The sequence below is a fragment of the Capsicum annuum genome, chromosome 1, assembly GCF_002878395.1.
Source record: "Capsicum annuum cultivar UCD-10X-F1 chromosome 1, UCD10Xv1.1, whole genome shotgun sequence".
Taxonomy (NCBI): Eukaryota; Viridiplantae; Streptophyta; class Magnoliopsida; order Solanales; family Solanaceae; genus Capsicum; species Capsicum annuum.
This window is the reverse complement of record NC_061111.1, coordinates 17,437,152-17,460,869: the sequence shown is the minus strand read 5'-3', so window position 1 is coordinate 17,460,869 and position 23,718 is coordinate 17,437,152. Positions and strand designations below refer to the sequence as shown.

General features: G+C 33.0%; 1 long non-coding RNA gene across 2 annotated transcripts; it reads left to right on the top strand.

Annotated features, from left to right (window-relative positions):
• The first annotated feature begins 1,238 nt into the window (after positions 1-1,238).
• LOC124886429 lies at positions 1,239-3,188 on the top strand. 2 transcript variants are annotated; one of them, XR_007043598.1, is made up of 3 exons: positions 1,239-1,339; positions 2,101-2,210; positions 2,300-3,188. It is a non-coding gene; the product is annotated as an uncharacterized LOC124886429 (long non-coding RNA). The 2 variants fall into 2 exon arrangements; XR_007043594.1 differs by lacking the exon at positions 1,239-1,339 and having other exon boundaries at positions 1,355-2,210.
• The last annotated feature ends 20,530 nt before the right edge of the window (positions 3,189-23,718 follow it).

Below are 23,718 nucleotides of genomic sequence, written 5' to 3'. Positions count from 1 at the left end.
AAATAGAAAGGGTACATAAGAAAGTGTTTAGTTGGTTCTTCAATGTATTTGTATGTGCTGAAGTGATGAAATGTTGTTGACTATGTCAGAGTTGATCAAGGGCATGCAATCTTTGTGGTGTTGTTTCATTGACTACATTAACGTTAGAACAATTAAGTGAATAAATGTTTCTTTCTTGTCTTTCATAGGTGAATATTGTACCGGACCTTGTAGATCATATTCATAGAATTACTGCTAGGTTACTTCTCCACATAAATAGGTGAGATATATGTCCTTGCACTATTATGTATTGATAACTGGTTTACCTTACTTTTATGAAGCTGAGTGATATTGATTACCCCCACCCCCACCCCCACCCCCTATTTTATGGAGTTGTTGTCAATCATGATAAGAATAGTTGATTGTCATCTTTATCCAAAAAAATCATGGTTTGTCACTGAAATTTAACTTCTTTCCTTTCAATGCAGGGTTGGAAGTCTTAACTCTAGATGTTTCATAAATACTGATGTCTTAATTGACATTTCAACTGATCAAGAGGTTTGAGATGATGTTACAACTGATGATTGTGGCTATACAGTGCCTGATCTTCATCTCAAATATGATATTTTGGAAACTAATGCACTAAATCTGCTAGCCAAGGGCACAGTTATGGACATTCTCTTGACAATATTGCTAGTATGATTGTTATGAATAATTCTTATCGATCATTTTTATTGCCCCCTTTCCCTTCTAACTATCAATACTGCACTATTGATTTTTCTATTATTGATGTTGAACAAGTTTTATCAGAGAAGGAGCAGAATATTATTGTTGCAACTCCTGCTCATCCAGCTGGGTTATGAGGTTAGTCTTTCCCCTTAAGTTGAGTGGCATCTCATATGGTAATGGTAGAAGCTTAGCTTATTTCTGAAAGTGCATGACTATCTGTATGCTACATTCTGTAATGATGATAAATACTGAACCTCAAACTAGTTTGGAATTTACGTAAGGATACTTCTGTGAAATGCTATTACCTTGAGAATCCATGAGGTCCTTTTGAAATTTGGATAATTTGAGGTTTGAACATAAATATATAATATCTTTTCAATGCAAATTTGATATTGAAGTTATCCATATATGACCTCTTATGACTAAAGGTTCACTGAGTTTGTTCTAGTTTCATACTTTCTGTGAACTGGTTATCTGCAATGGATAGATTTTCTTTTACTCATTTTGACCCTCTGTATCAAATTATAAGGTGATGGAGTCCCATCAAGTGAGTAAATTGGACGCTTCTGGAACTGCAAAGGCTGTTATCTCTTACTTTAAGAAACTAGGCATTTCTTTTAATATGGATGAGGTGAATCTACTGCTTTGCTTATTCAATAATGAAAAAATATTAGTTTATCATGGTTTTTCCATATCTTCCCGTTCCTAATTTTCTTCTTTCAGTTTACTAGTTTATTTCGTCCGGACTTAATCCTTTTCACTAAATAGTGAACTCTTTATGTACTTGATCATATTCTTCCATACCTTTACGAACATGAGTTCATTTTTGCCTGCACAATTTGATTAGTTTTAAATACGCCCAACTTCAGTGTCCTGTGTAAATAAGTTGACCGGTAAAGAATAACGTAGAGAAAAAGCTTGACTATATTGATCTGTGTAAGTTCTTATGTGTCACAGCTCTGAAGTGAAACATCTGAATTCGAGGTTATAGATGGAGTTTCAGGTCTAGGTTGGAGCTAAGTAGAGTGGAAATAACTGCCAAAAATAATTTGTTGTGTTTTAACTTTAGCCATGTTAAGTGGTGGTACAAACTGCAAGTTATTGAGTATTTTCAAACTATTTTTCAAGTGGAGAAGGGAAAGAGAATGAAACAAAAGATAAAAAGTCTAATATATTTTTAGCCGTCTTTGAGTTTTTAGGAGGAAAAGAGAAAGACAAATGAATGATATAAAGATTAATATTAAAATGGAGTTGGAGCATATTAGAGATTCAATTTGTTGTCAAGCCTTGAAATTGATTTCTTCTGTATAACTTGCATTTTAAAAGGTATAGTATATATTCTCATATCCCTAGCAGAAAATATTCTAGTTATCCTCATGAATATTCTATCAGGTACAACTAATATGAGATCCCATGCAACAAGTTGAGATGGTTGGTGTCCCAGAAGAATACTTGTTAGGCCATGCTTTCCATATGTATCACTTGACCTCACCAGATGGAACGTAATATGGTCTCTCCAATTAATGCAATAATCTCTCACTTTTTATTCTGTAACATTTAGTTTACATGTAATTTATTTTGTGATACTCAGTTAAACTACTGGACTGGGGGAAGAGGGCCACCGAATGGAAGCTGAAATAGTATCACTACGGGCAGCGTTTACTCAAAGAGTTCAGCGTGTCATAAACTTGACCATCCTAATGTAACCAAGGTGACGTTAAAACTCTTCAACTTATAGTATGTAGAACGTGTTTAGAGCTTGTTGAATATTATTGCTTGTTCTTTAAAATTCGTAGTTTTTAGAGTACAATCTCATCTACACAATAGGCATTGCGATTGGAAGCACTTTACTTGGAGAAATAGAAAGAACATGTATTGCACGTGTAAACTCTGAGAAAGTCCCACATGAATATTCTACCATAACGGGCATTCAAGAATCGGTACATTAAGTGATTCTTATACTAATCATCCTTGTTTACCTGAGATAATTATTCACCAATATAGCAGAAACCTGTGGTTGGCATTGACTTGGTGATGTCAATCTAGATGAAGAACTTAGTGATAGAAGTTGAAATAGCACTGATTGTATATGTGAAAATAACAACTGCAGTAGGGCCTTCCATAGTGTTTGCCTGAAAAACAATACGAGGCATACAAATAGCCATTATTGTTGGAACTGTTGCATCATTTCTTGCCTGGCCGACTAAACTCATAAAATGCAGATTGCGCCGCACGAGAAGTTCTAGAAAATTCTGTTATGTTTGGAGTATACGAAGCATTAAAGCAGTATTTTGCAGGAGGCATGGATACTTCTAGTGTTGTTGTTCAGTGAAGAAGGTTACGAGAAGGTCCAAGACTTGCTGCTTTTGGATTTACATTACTAGCTTGTTGTAAAGATTTTTTTTGTGATGTGTATATCATTGTGTATTATAATTTATTATATATGTAATACTAATTTATATAGTTGCATAAAATTTTAATTTGGATTATTATATTAATAAAAGATTTTGTTGTGTTATGTATATATATATAAATGTATTAACGTAATTCTCTCTCTCTACTTATATATATAAATATATATGTATATATATATATATATTTATCGTTGCAATAGGTGTCAAAAAGCGTTGCAATAGATAGTTAAAAGTCGTTGCAAAAGACCAATAAGTGTTGCAATAGATATCCGAAAATTGTTGCAATAGGGTTATTGCAACGCTTTCCCATCGTTGCAATAAACTCTATTGCAACAGTTATTAACCGTTGCTATAGACGAAACAAAGCGTCGCAATAGGAGGTTAGAAAAAACATTGCAGTAGGTTCATCTATTGCAACAGTTGTCGTAACCGTTGTGATAGACCTATCCCAATGCTCACATACGCAAAGCCTGCTGAACCGTTGCGGTAGCTCTATCACAACGATTTTTTTATCTATCGCAATGGTTTTCGAACCGTTGTCATAGGACTAATTTTTAGTAGTGAAAATAGCCCCAATAGGTGGAAATGAGGGACATCTCAGGCCCAATAGAAGAAGGAGATTGAGATGAAGAAGTCTTTGAAGTGTTGTGTTCAAATAGAAGAAGCGTGATTTAGAATTACTCACGCACTTACAAAGCAAAAAAACAATCAACAAATTGACTTGGCAGTGTTCTACTTGAATATGAATTGTTGAACCTGTTTCTATTACTAATATAAGGTGTCTTAATCTTCATTGTTGAACACATTATTGAACTTGGCTACAGTATTGTAATTATTATGTAATCTTAGTTTCAGTGAATTATAAATTGTGTTAGGTTTATTGTCTTCAATTTAGGAAACTCAAAGACTTGTAGTCACACCTTGGGAAGTTAGTGACTTGAGTATAGTTAGGAGTTATTAGAGTATAGAAATAACAGATATAAGAAAAATCATATTAGAAAAAATATTTGGTAAAGATTATATGATTAGAGTAAATTACATACCATACCTACCTAACTACTCTTACAAATACTTACGTACACACCAACTATGATAAATTATGTATATCTAGAATTTTGAGAAAAAGATATGAGAAACATATAACTAGTAGAAAAACAAATGAAAACAAAGTTAGACAAATATATGGAAACTAAAGATATAAAATATATAGAATTTCTTAATGAAAATATGCAAGAATTATTTAGACTAAAACAAACAACTAGTAAATATTATGAAAAAGCATTTAATCAAGCCTAAATGACAGATGATATTAAAATACTTGTTTTATATATACTTAGAGATATAGAAATTATAGACATAAAGAAAATAATATGGGAAAAGTTACAAGATTATGAAGAGGAAGAATTATTAAACAATATAGAAAACTTACGCATATATTATGAACATCAATATTATTTAGATTCAAATGAATATTATATAGATTAAAAATGTCAGGATATATTAAGAAAATTAGAGAAAACCAAGAAGACCTACGTAAAAAAATTAATTATAGAAAACAAATTAGAGAAATAATGGAAAATCTAATAGAAAAATTAAAATGGATAGACGAAACCTTGAAAAATTTAGAAAAAAACAAAGATAAAAGTTTAGATAGTTTAAAAAATTCATTAAGAAGAGAACAAGAAAAAATAGTTAGTAGTATTAATAACCTCAAACAAGATATTAAATATAGTACAAATAGAAGAGATTATTATACATTTACTTTAGAAGGATAAAATGATAAACTACGAATATCTAAAATATTGGAGACAAGAACTGGAAGAAATAAGATTAACAGAAAACCTTATAAAAATAAATTTAATTGAATATTTTAAAACAAAAGATATAGATTATTTAGAATATCTTAAAAATAATATAGAAGACTTACAAAAACTAAGAGAAAAAACTAAAAAATATTATAGCAAAACATTTAATCAACTATCATTTAATCACCCTCCAAGATATGAATATCGATAAAACTAACATAAATAAATTCAAAATAAAAATAAAAATAAAAATATTTAGAGAAGTTAAAGAAATATCTATGCACAAATAAAAATAGATCCATTATATTTATAATAGATCTATTTTACCACACAAGTTATCTGCACCCCTTACAATTGGTATCCCCTAAGTTACGAGTCTTGTAACCCATTGTTGTTGAGGTTTAAGTTGTTCTAGTGAAGTTTGGTGTTAAATCATGTAAATGTACAAATCATAATTTTTTACACCTTTTAAGCTAGGTGATTCTACGTGAAAACAATTGTGTTATTTACTTACAGTTTTACTGCTTCATTAGAAAATGTTAGGAAAACTGTTTCGTACATAAGCAACTCTTAACTAAAAATAAGTACACCTCCAGGTGTAGACCATCAGATCCTATATCCAAATTCTCATCGAAAAATAATAAGTTGACCTCATACTTCAAATCAGGTCAACACGAAATGAAACGAAGGGAATAACTTGTTATACTTTCAAGTAACCTGTTAATGTAATTTTCCCTTTCTATAATGTATATATAAACATTTACTTAATTTACCATTTATATACACGCATACCACATCTGCCCACATATATAAAAGTAGTTGGGAGGTCTATCTTGGTTGGGTGAGTGGATTGTAGTGTGCTGGAAGGGAGGGGGCCATGAGACAACCAATTAATATTCTAGTACATCTTTGAAAAATAAAAAACTTTTGGTTTCTCTTTTGGCCACACATCGTATTTATCTTAAAAGTTTTTGTCACTTATATGTCATTGTATGTATGTACTCTCTCAATTGTTGAGGCATTTTTCACTATTCTTGGAATTCTTGAAATTAAATACTACTATATGCTTCTGAGCTGCTGTAACCGTAATGTACTTTTACCGTTTTCATTATTTCCAAAGAAAATACAAAAAGAAAGAGTGTTCAAGCAACTTAAGTCACAGAAAACACTCTCCATTCTAATTTATTTGACTTGCTATTTTAAAAAAAATTGTTTCAAGAAATATGTCTCTTTTCTGTTTCAAATGTTGTCAGTTTTGATATTTAGATTGAATAATATAATGCAAGAAAAAATTTCTAAATGCATGACGATAAAGAAAACTATATACTACCATGCTTACATATCCAACATTTGATGAGTGTCAAATAAAACAAAAAGGCAATTTGGTGTACTAAAACTTTTGCTTGCAGTGGTTGAGCTACACTTAGTAATGGGGGTTCATTCGAACCCCCTTCGACGAAAAATTATACTATATATATAATATACATAGTTAAAATTATTTATATATATATATATAGTATATGTCGAATCCCTCCTGTTAGTTCGTATGTTCACTTGCTAACCCTCTCAGTGAAAATCCTGACTCCGTGATTGCTACTATGCATCTATGCATGGAGTACAAAGAAGGAGAGGAAAATAACGATTAACCTTATTGTGCATTCTGCAAGAGACTGTTTCCACCATAACTTAAATTCGTCACCTCCTGATCAAATGAAAACAATAACTTTACGAGTTGCTACTTCAAAAATCCATTCTTGAGCCTCAATAGTAACAATGGGACAGGGAAAGTGAGGTTGTAGTGAAAATACCGTCCAAAAAAAGGGCCCTAAAAATATATGCAAAGATCATTTACAACAAGGACATGTGCATGACAAAAAATTAATAATTACACGTTTTTAAATGGAAGGCTTGGAATATATGAATGAAATTCAGATAAATGTCCCCACAAATCCACGTGCTTAAAATCTGCCTCCTTTTTATCAGTGAATGAAAGTGAAAGAAGAGAAATGAGAAATGTTGCAAAAAAGAGTTGCTTTACTTTCTTCTTGTATTTTTCATCTTTCACTTTTCATTTTTCTTTGAGTGGTTTTAGTGACTACAACGTTGAGAGGATCGGAAGTAGATATTTTTCCCACTACTTGATAATGTTATGCACTAGTCAATCCACTACAACGAAAGGTGACAAGGGGAGAGCAGAATTTAAAGATAGAATACATTGATATTTTCTTAAACTTGTTACAGTAAATTTTATGTAGCAATCAAGTAATTGTGACATGTTTAATTTAGCACGTGAACATAGGATAAAATATACTTATTAGTCATTTCCGGCTCATATTTTTGAATAGTTTCTGCAGGTATTACTTCACAAGCACTAACATAAATAAGTTAATAAAATATGTATGTCTTCTTCTTTAATTACACACGTTAACATCAATTGAAACAAGTATGATATTTTATGAATTAGTGAGGTTGATATGTATAATTAAAAGATATGACATATTTGAATAATTACTTTATATACATAGTTGATGTTTGAGAACATGTTTTAAAAACTTTTTCAAACTTTACTGTTGGAATTGTCACATAAAAATATTTTATCATAACAAAATATTTAAATAAAATCTACTAGTATATAAATTTACGAGATATATGAATGTTTGCCAAATTTGAATAGACCCATGAGAGATGTCATTGGCTACTACATGCGGCCGTTAGAATTTTTCTTCACGTTTAGTTAAGCCCAATTATTTATCAGAGGTGTCAGAAATCTTCTCCTGTTCAATTGAGATTATAGTGGGGGATTTCTCAAAAATATTAAACATAGTTCTTTTGTGGAAGAAAATGTTGATCAGATAGCTGAGAAACTTGAAATGAAGAAATTTAGATAAAATCTGCTTGGAAATATTTGATAGTGTGTTGTTAAGAAATGAATCTTTAACTTAATTTTTAAGGTTAATTTCTGAGAGCGAGAATTGTCTAAAACTATATAAAGAGATCATCCATTCCTTAATCACTAATGTGGGGCGAACACCTGAAATATAGATAATTTCACTATAAGCATCCAACATCGTGAAACAAAAATTGAGATGAATCATGCTCTAATATCTAAAATAAATGAACCTTATTATGTCTAACTCAATAATAAAAGCTGATTTGCGAGGAAAAGGATTGTTCGGGACCATATAAAGAGATCGTTCATCCGTTAAACCATGGATGTGAGAGTACTCTTCACCGTCTTAACTATAAAATCATTTAATTCATTTAACTTTTTCTTTTTAATCTCTTTAAATTTTATTTTGCTCAGATTCCGCTAACCGGAATAACAAAGATAAATTTGATAAAAAAGTAATTATTTTTCTTAAAATATCAAAGATTTTTAAAATTATATTTAATTTATCAAAATGATTAATATCTGAAACTAGATAAAATTATTATTTATTTGTTTATTATCTCTATACTCACTCAAGAGGGAGATCTTGAAACGACGAGAAATGATGGAAAACAAGTTATGCTTTTTCCACTTAATAATTAATTAGAAATTAGATTAGTCAGAAAAGTGATTTTCATATCAATTAGAGCTCAAATGAATAATGATAGTGACTAATTAAGATTTAACAGTCAAACCCGACTTTCAATATTGATTTTTTAAATTTATTTCATAATCACAGTTTAAATAATTTTCACACGCTCAATTTAAAAACTAAAATTACTAATCAACAGTATGGGCATTTGGTACATAGGAAAATACTTTTGAGCTGGTTACGAGTTTTGGAGAATATTTTCTTTAAGACAACAAATTTTTTATTTCTTATTAAGAAAATAAAAATAAGAAACATAATTTTTATAATACACCTAAGTCCTATCATTTAACATTAATTGTATTCTTCTATCCCATAGCCTCAACCCCACACCCCATAACTTTACATCTACTTTCACCTCTTATAGTATTTATCTTGATTATATATAAATATTTTTAAGATTATATTTTTTATTACGTGTCGAACACTACAAAAATAAGCAAAAAAAAAATAAAAAAATTCCAAGACTACTACTTTCCTTCCACGGTGTTGTAAATGTCTTTTTTTTTTCTATTTGTTTTTTTTAATTGCTCTTAGAAACTTTCCATTCATTTTGCTCCTTTAATAATCAAATCCACCTTAAAATTAAAAGTGGGGAGTGTTTACTATCATATAGAGCTGTTAATACGGGCCGACTCAGCCCATTCGGACTAGTCCACAAGGACTTTGGAATTTGACGGACCAAGTCGGATTGGTTCATCAACATAACAGGCCAAAAAATAGCAAGCCCAGCCCATCATATTGGGGCCGTGGATCCCTACAGACTAGTCCATTTTTTAAAATATATTATTTTTATAATCTTAAGAGACAATACTCAATTACCCTCTTGAACTATATCCAAAAAGGTTATGTCACACCTCAACTTAAAGGGGGTTTTATTACCCCCTAAACTAATTAAAAGTGTAATTTTGACACCCTTAGTGCTTATGAGGCACATACGTGGCACAACACACTGAAGTGTCCATGTAGGCACACGTGTGTGCCACGTATGCACAAAGGGTGTCAAAATTACACTTTTAATTAGTTCAGGGAGGTAATAGGATCCCCTTTAAGTTGAGGTGTGTCATAACCTTTTTGAGTATAGTTCAGGGAGGTAATTGAGTATTTTCTCTTATCTTAATTTAAATTTTAAATTGTTAATTACATAAATACGTAAAATATAATATTACAAGAAGTTACTTCTTGTTAATCAAGTTTCAAATTTATAAAAAAAATTTAAATAATCTGTGAAATTAAATAACTTTTAACTCCAAATTCAATCCAAATAGAGATGTTAAAAAATAAATGAAACTGTTAATGAGTAACAATATAACTAGCTAAATAATAATATTAAGCTATTTTTTTTTAATTGATCACAATAAAATACAAAGAAATGTCAATATTTAGTCATTAAAAGTGAAAATAAACTCAAAAATAAATAAATCTCATGGCACTTATGAGTTATAGTGTGTTCAATATCGCCAAATTATCTTTATCAAACATATTTGATTCCTTAATAAATTTAATATTTTAATTATTTATATATTTTATAAACATATTTAAGATTTAAATATTTATGATGGTCCAAATAGACTTTGAATTTGGATCCTTTTTTTAATTCTTAGTACTCTATTCTATTTTTTAATTATTTTTTGTTTGGCCCATAGGCCAGCCCAATCTATATTGCTCAAGCCTCACGGGCCAATGGGCTTATACGGACGGGCTAAAAAGCCCTATTCTTAAATAGGTTGTAAAAACCATAGCCAAATCCTATCAAATTATAGGTTGAATCGAACCGGTTCAATGGGCCTGACCCATATTGTCGATTCTACTTCATAGCAACTTCCCTTGCCCACCCTAAATGTCTCCTTAATTGATTAATTAAAAATAATTTTTGGGGTTAGTAATGGTCGCAATCGACATATGGTCAATACATTACACGAAAACAAAATATCTTCATTGAAAGCCGCCTATTTTAATTTACCAGGGTCCATATATAAAGATGTTATATCGTAATCACTAAGCAAAACGCACACGCCCCATGACTTTTATATATGCAATTAGGTGTAATAATCATTAATTAATGAATTCCCTTTATCACATGATATTCAAAAATGATACTCAATAATCTATACAAAACAACTACAAGTCGCTATTTGAGATCACCATTTTTTTTTCATGTATTTAAAATCAAAAGAATATCAATTCCTCCATCCAATATATATACGTGCACTCTTTTAAGGCAGGAAATAGAATATTCAATTCCTAAACACAATTTGTAGTAGTTAGCCATGTATGGTAGTCAAGTTAATCTCTCAATCTTTTAATCAAACATCTAGGATACAATATATACGTAAAAGATAGTTAATTAAACCATATAATAAAAAGTAGTATAATTTTTCAGCTGCTCTGCCCCTTAAACTAGTAGCATCAGATTTGCACATTCAATAAGTCATACAACATTATATGCCAACTGGAATATATAAATCCTCTTAACAATAGTATATGATAACTTTGTTGAGTTGCTATATATTTATTTTCCAACAAGTTCTTCTTGTACCTCTTTGTATTTATATATATTATAATTAGATATGGCCTATGAGTTTTGTTGCTAGTTCATCACCAAATCACTTAATAACTAATAGAATTTCATGGTAGTCTATCGTTAATGAGTTGCTAAAAGAACTAATTCATACAATAGTTTTTAGTACTTCCTCCATCTAATAATACATGTCCATTATTGATTTGACACACTAATTAAGAAATAATAAATAATAGAAGTAATTTTATTAACATTTTGATTATATATAATAAATTTAACGCTATAAAAATTGTATTGATAATGAATAATATTTAATAGCAAAAATAGATAGATAAAAATATGTAACTAATTCAATAATTTTTCAAATTGGATAAATATTACTCATATTTTTATTAAAATGTACAAATATTATTGGATAGAGGGACTAGTTTTATTGTTTTCCAAATATTCTTGGAATTCAACCAAGATAATCATTAAAAAATAATCACCTAATAAACTTTTTGGTAATAAAGTGCAAAGCATGTAATTATGATTGCAAGGTTAGAACTAATGTCCCTATATTTAGGCGGACCATGATACTCATCGAGCCATAAAAATCAATTTATTTTAGAAAGTGCTTATAAAAAAAATATTAATAAGAAGCCGTTTATGTTTTGTCAATAAGTTTTTTAAGAAAATCAACACTATTGAGCACTTGATCACACTATTTAAAAATACTTCTAAATGTATTTTTCCTCTCAAATGCTTTTTAAATGCATTTTTGAAGAAAACAACTCTTTTAAATATATGAAAAATAATTTTTGTTGCTTCTCAAAAACTCTTTTTTCTCTCAAAAAATTTGATCAAACACCCAATTTTTAAAAAATAAACGTTAAAAAAGCCACTTTTGATCTCAAAAAACTTGATCAAACAAACTATAGGCCTCCTTGTCCCCCTCGTTGTATATACACAGGAGAAAATTATCCCCTATAGTATTATTAGATCTAAAATAATAAATTTTAGCAACACTTTTAGATAATTGCAATAATAGCAATTTAGTTACAAGATATAGCAACTTATTAAAAGATATATTATTTTAATTGTATTTTCAAAATTCGTTTTTAATTATATAAGATAAAATCAGTTCCATAGTTATAGGGTTGTAATCAATATCCCCTTAAATTGTGTATTGATAATTATGGTAAATATATATTATTTTTTATTTAAAAGATTGCACACTTTTATCAGATAACTTTATTCAAAGAAGATTAAGTATAAATCAAATTAATGTTCCGAAAAAGTATCTGAATCACCTCTCTCTTCATTCAAATACTCTAACCTTCAAAACTTTATTCTCTTTCTCCATTCTAATATAATTATGTCTCCATTAACTTACTCAGATAATATTCATACTTTTCCATTGAAAATATAAGATTAAAAAAACGGGTTTCATATAATATTCATCTTCTTCAGATAATAAGCATCTTCTTTCCAAAAAAACACAATATATTTGTTGCAACAATCAACAGATCGTCTTCCAACTATCAAAAGCTAAATATTGTTGTATTTTTACGTTCTTATTTTTGTATTTGTAAATATATGTAGGAGTGAAAAACATATAGTCATTGGGCATTGTACATTAAGGTTGATGTTTTCGATGATCTTATGTTAAGATGGAAAAAGGAGCACTTTGAAAGATTTGAAAATTCTCCGTTCGGACACTTTTTTGAAGATGCAACAGCTTAAAGTGCAGTTTAGTCTCGAAAATGTATGAAATTTGAATGATCATAAAGTGCACTTTTTGATGATTTGTATGAAATTTGTATGTGTGCCAGTTTAGTCCCAAAAATGTATCATATGAATGTTAACAATTAGCATACCGTTAACACCAATCAATTTCAACACTTAAACGACCACAATCTTTTTTTTTTTTCTGCAAAACGACCTTAACAATTAACATACCGTTACATTCCATCTCCCCCCATAAAAACTATATTAAGTTTATTTGCTCTAATTGTATTCAAATTTCATTGATTAAACGGAAATATAAAATTCAAAGATGAAAATCACGTTAAGTAAAAACATATGAAAATTCAAAGATGAGAACAAAAATATGTTTATGGTAAATACATTTAAGATGGTAATTAATTATATGAAAATCATTTATTGAAATATTTAAGGTGATGGAGAGATCTGACAATAACTGACATCCCTATTTTTGGAATATAAGAATCTTTTTTTTTCATATATAAAATTGGTATTTTGTTTTAATTAAAAGAAGAAAAAAATATTTTTATTTTTATTTTTTTATAAGATTTGCTAACTTGAAAAAATAAAAGTTATGTTATAAGTTGTAATTTCCTATCTAATGATTGCTATACACCTTTTTTCCCCTATAAACAAAATAGGTACCGAATGCCCGTGCCAGCTTGGGCCCAATATATATTATTTTTAAGCTATTAACTATTATAATTTATAATACTTTTTCGACATCATAATTTATTATTTTAAGCTGTTTGTTATTGTAATTTATAATACTCTTCTTGTTCAAATTTTTTTGATATTGATTGTCAATTTATATTTTAAAAGTAATTTAATTTTATAATTATTGTGATTTATAATTTTTTTTCTATTTCAATTTAAGCGACACTGATATAATTTCGACAGTCAATCAAATATCACGATTGAAGTAACAAAATTGGCATGTCTTGAATGACTCATAATACTTAATTAGAAATGATATAACAAAATTTGTTATAAAAAAACTTGTGAAATTTTTTTATGTGGGCCTCATATAAGTTGTCAAATTAATTTAAAACATCAGGAGTTAATTTATCATTTTATGTTTATTTTAATTTTTTTATTAAATATTATTAACGTTTTAGTACTTAGATGACTTATAATAATTACTTAGGGTCGATATAGAAAAATTACGGTTGAAACAGCTGAAACGAACATGTCATAAATATCTATTTTATTTTTTTAAAAATTAAATTTTATTAATTTTCTAATACATAAATATCATATAATAATTAATTAGGAGTGATATAGTAAAATCACGGAGTAAGCAGACATCTAGAAGCAGACACGTCGACCATCAGCTGCCTGCTTCCAAGAGCTGCTACTCGCTCTTTTATATAGTAGTAAAGTAATTTGATAATTTAGGTGGACCTAGTAGAATAGTACACACAAAAAACCTTGTTATATATACACATACGTAGACTCACATTTACGAACTCGAAACTAAAATAAGCCACGGAAGTAAAAAAGTGATCAAAATAGGCCACCTATTTAAAAAGTTACCAAAATAGGCTAAACGTAATAATTTATTGCGTTTTTCACTTTTTGGTTAACGGTCAACTAACGGAGTTGACTTTTATAAAAACGTAAGAATTTCTTACGTTTTAAAAATAAATGTGTAAAACGTAAGCAATTCTTATGTTGTGTCAGAAAAAGACGTAAAATGTAAGAGTTTATTACGTTTTTGTAACGCCCCGAAAACGGGTCCCGAAGCATCACACGGTGCTTAAGGCTACAAGTAGCCCCAAGCTAACCCTTTGAGCTGTTTTCATACCATTCAACACTCATCGACAAGATTACTATAATCAAACATCAAGATATTCTCCATAATATCATAATTCAAGACGAAAGAGATGCGGAAAGTAACAAAATACGACCTCTCTATAAGACTGATCAATCTAACTATCTAGTCTGACAAGCCTCTACTAAACTGTATAACACCGAGCCATTGGTACAGACCCCAACTGACCCTAAAATCAGAGAATAAAATGATAACTCAAAATAAAAGAGTGAAATCTGAAATAACCAGTCCTCGAACCATGAGGACTCACCACTGCAGAAAATGTAGACCAATGTGCTCGGAGAATTACGTCAAGCCTGGGAATGAGCACCTGGACCTACATTATAGGAAAAATGTAGCCCACATACGAATACATGGGTCAGTACCATGGAACATAGACCAAGTATATGAGGGTGTATGCAAGTTTTCATAAAAGTCCTATATCACAAATATTCATAGGAAAATATGCATGCTGTAATAAGAGACTCACATAGCTCGAAATAAAATCATCATAATCACCATAGAGTAAAACACATTGGTAAAAACATGTGAGTCATCATAGTAAATCCCAATCACTTTCATAATCATTTTCAAGTCATCAAAACGAGTAGCTTTCATAACAATTCTCTTTAAGATATAGAAATATTCATCAAATTCTTCAAAAACGATAACTTTCTCAACTCACACTTTCAAACTATTATATTTTCCTTCTCAATCAGAAGAATACACACACACACTGGGAGTCTCTTACAACCAACATAATCCATGTGAGCTACATGGAGTCCAACGTCCAACCCACATTGGGGAGAGCTTCCTATCCTTGCCATCGGAGTAGCACCTTAATCTTTTGTTCACTAGTGATCACTATATCAATCAACCTTAGGCTCACATCCTACGGGGGAACGTAGTTCTAGGAAAGTACCAATCACAGCTATACCTCCCACTCGGTGCTAAAGATTACTTCCGAACTGAGCTCAGATCATTTCAAAAGAAAATCCACAACAACACAATTCAACAATTCATATCGGGAGCAATCATGCTACCGCTTTTTCATAATAAATCAACATGTGGATTTCCAACATGTGGATTTATTTTCTCATTCGAGTTCAAAAATAACTCTTTCAAGACCAAAAGGTAAAATCATTCAAATATCAAGGTGTGTATAATACATTGCTTCACCAAATATCATAATCTCAAAGAAGGTTTAAATCCCATATATCAACACATGAGCAAAACATTTCAAGATTCATACTTTGTATAGCAAACAAGTTAACTCATATGAAAATCTAGAAATTCAACTTGAAACATGATATTAACATCAAAACCCAAGAAATTTATCTTTAAGACATCACAAAAATATCATAGTTTCTTGAACAAGAATATAGGATAATAGTTTCCATCTCAAATTCATAATTAAACAAGTAAAATCATGTATCTTCGTAAAATAATACAAATTTTTGGGCACAAGAACGAAAGGATGTTCTTGTTGAAAACCCTACATACCTTTATGGTAACGAATTCGTTGAAAGATTGGACCCTCAATGTTGATTGTGCAACCCTAGTTGTTTTTCTCCTTTAGTGCTCTTGGATGATGAACTTAGATTGATAATAGGGTTATGATGTGTTTATATTCTATTAAATTCATAAGGTTAGGTTTTGGGATGTGTAAGGAGTGCCAAAAGACTTAAATGTCCTCAAAATAACTCAAAACAGAGTGTTTTTACTACCTGAAATTTAAGTATGCACCGCATTGCTTATCGCATACATTTATGTATGCGCCGCATTGCTTATCGCACATATTTAGGTATGCGCCGCATTGCTTATCGCACACATTTAGGTATCACCGCATTGCTTATCGTACACATTTAGGTATGCGCTGCATTGCTTATCGCACATATTTAGGTATGCGCCGCATTGCTTATCGCACACCTATTCCAGTAGCCATGTGCGATTGGTTAGGCGACGTACTCTACTTTGTAAAGCCATAACTCCTTGCTCGGGTGTCGGATTTTGATGAAATTAGTATCGTTGGAAAGCTACTTTGATTCTCTATAAGTTGGTGGGTATAAATATGTAGAAATACCACATATTTATAAAGTTATGCTCATTCAAAGTTGACCCTTATGAATTCAAACCCTAAAACTTGATGGATTTCGAAACTCTTAGCTTGTACTACCTTAAGTGACTCATATAACCAAACTTAACACATCATAAGATCTCTTAAAACTAGGGTACTCTTGGTAATTTATATGCCCAAATATGGCATACAGAATTGGGGGTTTCGCAGGTACGAACAACGGTTTGCTTTCTAGCTTAGAAAAGTGCGGGGCATTACAATATCTACCCCTTGGGGACATTCGTCCTTGAATGACGCTGGGTATACTAAGAGTAAAGAGAAAATGAAGGTTACACAGCTGAAGCAACTTGCTAATCTTGCCTCTATTTCATTCTACATTTCGGACATAACGAGGAGTGCATAGCTCATGAAATCACAGCTGAATAGTATAAAATAACTGCTGAACTACTGCAACTCTACATAGAAAAGAAATGATTTAGAGAAAAATAGTACCTTCAGCTTGATCGGGGCTTGCGGAAAATAGGTGCAGATACTTGGATCGCATATCCATCTCGGTTTTCCAAGTTACACCTTCAACAGATTAGTTTTGCCACAACATCTTGACCAAGGGAACTTATTTGTTCCTTAGTCTTCGGACTTGGTGATCTAAAATCTTAACAGGAACTTCCTTAAAAGAAAGACTATCTTGCACATCAGGATTTTCGAAAGGATCTACAACAACACAATCACCAACGTGTTTCCTAAGCATGGAGACATGGAAGACAGAGTGAACGAAAGATAACTCTGAAGGCAACTCAACCTCATACGCTACCTTACCAACACGGCTAAGAACTCTATAGGGGCCAACATAACAGGGACTAAGTTTCCCTTTCTTCCCGAATCTCTTCACTCCCTTTATGGGTGAAATCTTCAAATACACCAAGTCACCAACTTCAAATTCAAGGTCTCTTTTCCTCACATCAGCATACAACTTCTGACGACTCTGTGCGGGTTTCAATCTTTCTCTAATCACTTTGACTTTTTCCACAGCCTCAAAGATCGAATCAGGACCACTCACGACAACTTCACCCACTTCAAACCAACCTATGGGTGACCTATATTTCCTCTCATACAAAGCCTCAAATGGAGCCATGCCAATGATAGAGTGAAAACTGTTATTGTAAGCAAACTCTATCAATGGTAAATGCTCATCCCAACTCCCCTTAGAGTCAAGAGCACACGCTCTCAACATATTCTCTAAGGTCTGGATGGTCCTCTCAGCCTGACCATCTATCTGTGGATGGAAAAGAGAACTCAAATGCACTTGGGTACCAAGACCCTTCTGAAAAGCTCTCCAAAACTGCGAAGTAAACTGAGTACCCTTATCTGAAATGATGGACAAAAGAACTCCATACAATCTAACTAATTTCCGAATGTACAATCTAGCATAATCCTCAGCAGTATAAGAAGTATGCATAGGCAAGAAGTGCGCAAACTTAGTCAATCTATCCACAACGATCCAAATAAAATCATGATGGCATCGGGAAAGAGGTAAACTAGTGACAAAATCCATGTTTATCTCTTCCCACTTCTAAGTGGGAATACCGAACTCCTGCATCATTCCACCAGGTCTTTGGTGTTCTACCTTAACCTGTTGGTACGTCGCACACTTAGCCACAAATTCTACTATATCCTTCTTTATGCCACTCCACCAATAGATTTTCTGCAAGTCGCGGTACATCTTGGTGGCACCAGGATGAATACAATATCGTGCGCTTTGCGCTTCATCCATAATTCTCTATCTCAGATCATCAACATTTGGAACACATAATCTATCCTGCAATCTCAACACACTATCTCTCCTTTGGGAGAAAACCTCCACCTTTTGGTCCTTGACTGATTCTTTCAGTCTGACCAAACTAACATCTAAGTTTTGCTTCTCCTTTACATCCAAAATCAAGGAGGATTCGGAACTACTCTACACCCCTATACTACCTTCAGCAGAGTCAAACAACCTAACCCCCAGTCTAGATAAACGGTGCACATCACGAGTCAACTATTTCTTACCCTCTTCAATAAGTGAAACACTACCCATAAACACCCTGCTTAGGGCATCTGCCACTACATTGGCCTTACCCAGATGGTACAACACACTCATATCATAATCTTTTAACAACTCTAACCACCTTCTCTGCCTAAGGTTCAATTCCCTCTGGGTAAATACATATTGCAAACACTTATGATCAGTGAAAACATCAACGTGAACACCATACAAGTAGTGTCTCCAGATATTTAGAGTAAACACAACAACAGCTAACTCAAGATCATGGTTGGGGTAATTCTTCTCATGGGGTTTCAACTGTCTAGAAGCATAAGCTATCACCTTACCATTCTGCATCAATACACAACCTAAACCAACTCTAGAAGCATCAAAATATTCTACAAAACCCTTAACACCATCAGGCAAAGTCAAAATAGTGGCTGAAGTGAGTCGAGTCTTCAACTCCTAAAAACTCTTCTCACAAGAATCGGACCACAAGAACTTCACTTTCTTTTGGGTCAACCGGGTCATAGGAAATGCTATAGAGGAGAAACCTTCAACAAAACGACAATAATAACCAGCTAGACCCAAGAAACTTCGGATGTCAGTCGGAGAGATAGGTCTAGGCCAGTTCCTAACAGCTTCTGTCTTTTGGGGATCAACTCTAATACCCTCGAAAGAAATGATATGTCCCAGAAAAGCAACTGACCTCAACCAAAACTCATACTTGCTGAATTTGGCGAACAATTGATGGTTTATAAGAGTTTGCAAGATAATTTGGAGATGATCTGCATGTTCATTCTCGCTACGGGAGTACACCAGAATATTGTCTATAAATACAATAACAAACATGTCAAGTTATGGTTTGAACACTCGATTCATGAGGTCCATGAAAATTGTCGGGGCATTAGTTGGGGCATTAGTTAACCCGAAGGACATAACAAGAAACTCAAAATGACCATAGCAAGTTCGAAAAGCTATTTTTGGGGTGTCACACTCTCTAACTTTGAGTTGATGATAGCCGGATCGAAGGTCTATCTTTGAGAAGTAACTTGCACCTTGCAATTGGTCAAATAAATCATCTATTCTAGGAAGAGGATACTTATTTTTGACAGTGACTTTATTCAACTGGCGATAGTCAATACACATAGGCAGGAAACCATCTTTCTTTCTCACAAATAACACAGGAGCACCCCAAGGAGAAATACTGGGCCTTATGAAACCCGTATCTAACAGATCTTTGAGTTGCTCTTTCAACTTCTTAAGTTCTGCAGGTGCCATACGATAAGGAGGAATAGAAATGGGCTGAGTATCGGGAAGAAGATTGATCCCAAACTTTATCTCTCTATCAGGAGGTATCCCTGGGAGATCTTCCGAAAAGACATCAGAAAACTCATTTACGATGCTAGCTGACTGAGAGTTGGAGTCACTAACTTAGTGTCCTTGACTCTAACCAGATGATAAATGCACCCCTTGGAAATAACTTTTCTAGCTTTAATATATGAGATAAAATGACTCTTGGGAGATACAGAAATCCCAGACTACTCAAACACAGGTTCATCAGGAAACTGAAACTTGACCACTCGGGTACGACAATCTATGGAGGCATAACAGGAATGAAGCCAGTCCATACCCAGAATAACATCGAAATCCACCATGTCTAACTCAATCAGATCAGCCAACATGACTCTATGAAGGACTGTAACAAGACACTTTCTATACACTATCTGGGCAACAATCGAATCACCTACTGGGGTAGAAACTAAGATAGGCTCAGAAATATTTTCAGGACTCATTTAAAAATAAACAGCAACCAGAGGTGTAACATATGAAAAACTGGATCCAGGGTCCAACAAAACATAGACATCAAACTGAAGTATACGGAGCATACCAGTAACAACATTGGGAGAGTCCTCCTACTCCTGGCGAGATGGCAAAGCATAAAACCAATTTTGGCACTGACCGCCAGCAGTGCTAGAAGAGGCGCCCTGAGCTGGGGCTGGGCGAGTCACCTAAACTGGAGCACTAGCAGTCTGAGTTTGAGTCTGAGGGCGATTATCACGACGTCCTTACCTGGTATGTGGGCACTCCCTAAGTTTGTGACCTAAGTCACCACACCCGAAATAACATTTCTTCTCACCCCAATACTTACCCGGGTGGGTCCTACAATACTTAGGACATAAAGGATAATTTGGCTTACTGCCAACACTGTACTAGGACCTGGCTGCATATGACCTGTTAGGTTACTCCTACCCACCCCTAGGTACGAGAGCCCTAGCTGACGATGGTGCTGGTGTAGATGAACGATTCTGAAACTGAGGGTGATTCCCTTTCTACGATCTAGTTTGACCTTGTCCATGCTGCTCGAACCTAGCCCTCTTTTTCCCTCTCATTCTATCCCTCTCCTTAACCTTGTATACTTCAATATATTGGGCATAAGTCATTAGCCTGAAAAGATTTATCTCACTATTTAACATAACAGACCGGCACTCCTTAACAACATAGCTAGACACTCCTGTCACAAATTTACTTATACTGGCCCGATTATCAGCTACTAAGTCAGGAGTGTACTTGGCCAACTGATTGAACTTCAGACAGTACTCTTTAACAGTCATAGAGCCCTGTCACAAGTTCATGAACTCCTCTACCTTTGCCTCTCTCATCTCTAAAGGGAAAAACTTATCCAGGAATGCATCTTAGAACTCTTACCAAGACGTAGGGGCGACACCCTCACCTCTACCCTTCCTCCAAGAAACTACCCAATCATAAGCAAGGTCTTTCAACCAATATCATGCCAACTCCACACTATGCTTTTTAGAGACATGCGTCACCTGAGTAATCTTTCGCGCCTCCACCAAGTAAAATTGTGGATCCTTATCTGGCTTGGACCCATAAAATTCCGATGAATTAATCCGTATAAAGTCATGGATCCTCGCAGCAGCTGAATTACCTCCTTGATGCTATGGAGCCATGGCCGGATTGGCCTAAATATTCATAGTGATAGCTTGGGCCAGCGCCTGAAAGGCTGCCCAAAATTCGGCATGGGACATATTTTCATTCAGTGGGTCAGCAGGCTGGAGTTGCTGATCATCGTTATTTTATCTAGCTCGATGAGGAGTCATATTCTGAAAGAGAAAAGCACAAATTAATAGCTGAAAGGAAACAACTGTAAGCACGATGGACTTCTAAAAGAAAGAAATAACATTTTTTCCTAAAATGTCTCGTAGCCTATTTTGCATAGATGTGGCTCGCTATACATCGATGATCAAGAATCTATTTAATGCGGCTTGCCAAACTCCCCAGGACTCCAATAACCTTAGGCTCTGATATCAAGTTTGTAACACCCTGAAAATGGGTCCCGAAGCATCACACGGTGCTTAAGGCTACAAGTAACCCCAAGCTAACCCTTTGAGCTGTTTTTATACCATTTAACACTCATCGACAGGATTACTATAATCAAACATCAAGATATTATCCATAATATTATAATTCAAGATGAAAGAGATGCGAAAAGTAACAAAATATGACCTCTCCATAAGACTGATCAATCTAACCATCTAGTATGACTAGCCTCTACTAAACTGTATAACACTGAACCATTGGGACAGACCCCAACTGACCCTAACATCAGAGAATAAAATGATAACTCAAAATAAAAGAGTGAAATCTAAAATAACCAGTCCTTGAACCATGAGGACTCACCACTGCAGAAAACGTAGACCAATGTACTCGAAGAATTACGTTAAGCCTGGGAATGAGCACCTGGACCTACATAATAGGGAAAATGTAACCCACGTACGAATACATGGGTCAGTATTATGGAATATGGACCGAGTATATGAGGGTGTATTCAAGTTTTCATAAAAGTCCTATATCACAAATATTCATAGGAAAATATGCATGCTATAATAAGAGACTCACAGAGCTCGAATAAAATCATCATAATCACCATAGAGTAAAACACATCGGTGAAAAAATGTGAGTCATCATAGTAAATCCCAATCACTTTCATAATCATTTTCAAGTCATCAAAATGAGTAGCTTTCATAACAATTCTCTTTAAGATATAGAAATATTCATCAAATTCTTCAAAAACGATAACTTTCTCAGCTCACACTTTAAAACTATTACATTTTTTATCTCAATCTGAAGAATACACACACACACTGGGAGTCTCTTACAAACGACATAATCCATGTGAGCTACATGGAGTCCAACATCCAACCCATATTGGGGAGAGCTGTCCTATCCTTGCCATCGAAGTAGGACCTTAATCTTTTGTTCACTAGTGATCACTATATCAATCAGTCTTAGGCTCACATCCTACGGGGCCACGTAGTTCTAGGAAAGTACTAATCACAGCTATACCTTCCACTCGGTGCGAAAGACTACTCTCAGACTGATCTCGGATCATTTCAAAAGAAAATCAACAACAACACAATTCAACAATTCATATCGGGAGCCATCATGCTACCCCTTTTTCATAATAAATCAACATGTGGATTTCTTTTCTCATTCGAGTTCAAAAATAACTCTTTCAAGACCAAAAGATCAAATCATTCAAATATCAAGGTGTGTATAACACATTACTTCATCGGAGATCATAATCTCAAAGAGGGTTTAAATCCCATATATGAACACTTGAGCATAACATTTCAAGATTCATACTTTGTATAGCAAATAAGTTAACTCATATGAAAATCTGGAAATTCAACTTGAAACATGGTATTAACATCAAAACTCAAGGAATTTATCTGTAAGACATCACAAAAATATCATAGTTTCTTGAACAAGAATATAGGATAGTAGTTTCCATCTCAAATTCATAATTAAACAAGTAAAATCATGTATCTTCATAAAATAATACAAATTTTTGGGCACAAGAACAAAAGGATGTTCTTGTTGAAAACCCCACATACCTTTATGGTAACGAATTCGTTGAAAGATTGGACCCTCAATGTTGATTGTGCAACCCTAGTTGTTTTTCTCCTTTAGTGCTCTTGGATGATGAACTTAGATTGATAATAGGTTTATGA